This window comes from Perca fluviatilis, chromosome 16 (assembly GCF_010015445.1).
Source record: "Perca fluviatilis chromosome 16, GENO_Pfluv_1.0, whole genome shotgun sequence".
NCBI lineage: Eukaryota > Metazoa > Chordata > Actinopteri > Perciformes > Percidae > Perca > Perca fluviatilis.
This window is the reverse complement of record NC_053127.1, coordinates 1,455,414-1,457,944: the sequence shown is the minus strand read 5'-3', so window position 1 is coordinate 1,457,944 and position 2,531 is coordinate 1,455,414. Positions and strand designations below refer to the sequence as shown.

General features: G+C 36.6%; 1 pseudogene; it reads left to right on the top strand.

The window, feature by feature from the left end:
* The first annotated feature begins 1,044 nt into the window (after positions 1-1,044).
* Positions 1,045-2,531, top strand: part of LOC120544158 — a 5,486-nt pseudogene continuing 3,999 nt past the window's right edge.

The window sequence follows — 2,531 nt, the reverse complement described above, 5'->3', positions numbered from 1 at the left end:
TAACTTATTTTTTAAAGTAAGTGCTGTAGTATAACTAGCAGGAGACAAGTAATAATTGAGGTAAGTTTGGAGACATAACCTTATTTAATCATTAAATTAATAAATATTTTTGTTGCATCTCTTTTCGGTGTTGTAATTTGTAGATGTCCCTAAGCACTCGTCTAACTGCAGGTAGCAGCAGCAGCAACAGAGAGCAGAGAGCAGGCAAGTGTTATTTACATAAACTTCTGGTGTACTTACAAATTTTACAATCCATGCGTTTTATGAAGTGCATAACCTATTTGTACTACTGTAGACGTTTGGTGGTATATATTCGGGCATTATTAGTGGGGTAATGTTAAGATACGCACGGATCCATTAGCCCCGTGCGTAAGCTATTCAGCTGATAACGCTACTCTACGCTAACTCCTCCCAATGTTAGACCCAGGTGAAAAAATTTGGGGGGGGTGTTTGACTGGTGGAGTCATCATAGGATGCAAAGGCCTAGGGTGAAATTAACTCCAACCATCACTTTAAAGAAGGAGGGAATGAGGAAAAAAGAACAATTCAACATCTGTGACGTCCATTTTGCTGTAGGCATCTATAACAATATTTGCTCCATAAAAGACACTGAGAAAGACGAAAACTAAGGACAAACAAACAGACATTATGGTTAGATATCGTTTTTTAGTAGTGCCTCATTTTTGTTTTTAATTCAGTTAATGACAATGTTTTTTCCCCCTCATAGTTTTCGTTATTTTGTTCATTTTCATTAACGATTATAACCTTGGTCAACATACAAACACATAGAAAGATAAGGCCAAGTTTAAAGGTAGCCTTTAACAATGTAATCATAGATCATCAATGTGTTTTTCTTCTCTGGAAAATGTTCTGTGATACGGGGCGAATTGGTTACACCCTTGTTCCACAAACTGACATTGACACATCATGTGTGACAATGTAAATTAACAATTCAACATTTGTGACGTCCTTTTTGCTGTTGTTTTTTCTGTATGCTTCTATATAAAGCTCACACAGGTTTACAGATGGCACAGTTCAACAGTAAGCTGCCAGTGCAAGAATGAAGATCTCTGTGAGTTTTACGCTGTTGCTGCTGCTCGGCTTCGTCTCCCCAAGTGAAAGTGCTGAATGCCAGCAGCCTTTTCCTCCAGACATCTTCGCTGCGCTGAGAGAGCTGACCGCCTCGTTGGTTCAACTGAAGGCTGACATGACGCTGCTGCAAAGAAAGATTACAGGTACAGCAATGATCTGTTATCATCATGTCATAGCAGTTCAGAAATATCCAAAAGGGGAGAAATAAGTATTTTTCTATGTAGTGGAGCAAAGTAGGGCTGCACATAGCTACAGATTATTTTCATTGTGGATTAATGTGTGGAATATCTTCGGGATAAATGGATGAGTTGTGTGGTCTCTAAAATGTTGATCACTGTTTCCCAAAAACCAAGACGATGTCCTCAAATGTCTTGTTCTGTCCCCAACTCAAATATATTCAGTTTAGTGTCACAGAGGAGAGAAGAAACTAGAAAATATTCACATTTAACAAGCTGACGTCACACACGTTTCACTGTTATTTCATAAAAAATTACTCAAACTGATTCATCGATTATCAAAATATTTGGAGATTTATTTATTAGTTGACAACTGATTCATGCAGCTCTAATATGGCGTTATTTATGTGCCTCATTCCTGAGCGAGTAATTGTATGTTTTGTGCACAGAGAACTATATTTTGTAAGCACATTACATTGCATTTTCAACAGAAATCAACACTCGTAAAAATAGTTTTTGTTTACTCAAACTAAATAAATTTTTGTGAGTGTTGATTTTTGTTTAAAATGCAATGTAATGAATAACCTATAGTTCTCTCTAGTCTAAAATATACAATTACTAGCTCAGAAAATATATAGATATACGCCATACTCTAAAGCAATGTCCACAGAAACTGAAGGTGCAGTAAAATGAAGCTGACAAAGAAACTGTCTGTTTTTGCAGGTCAAGCTCAGCTAAAGACTGAAGTGAACAAACTGAAGACTGAAGTGGACAAGCAGAAGACTGAAGTGGACAAGTTGAAGCAACAACAGCTAGGTATTGTTCTGATCATTTTTCTTGCTGCCGGCTGCTTCTGCTGCTGAGAGACTTACAGCGAGACATTTCATTTTTACTAAATAAAATCAACTTATAGTAAATTTAGAAGAAACCTACACACAAAAATAGACAAAGTTTAATAAAATAAATGTTTTTCTTTCCAGCATCTAACCCTGAATGAACAGCGGCACTGAAGGACAAAGACAACATTTCACACATGTTGTGTTTTGTCCTTATGGGCCTCCATAGCATTAAGACATTTTAGGGAAGATAAAGTGTACAAAACTATAAACTGAAAAATGTTTCTGCCAGTATTGTTCGTCTTAATTTAAATGTTAATAACCCCTGCTGTTTCAGCTTCTGTAACGAAATCAGAGTCTTACGGGATAGTGGTAAAAGTTCCGTGTATAGGGGATGTAGGTTTTATTGTTTTTATTCTGGGTTATT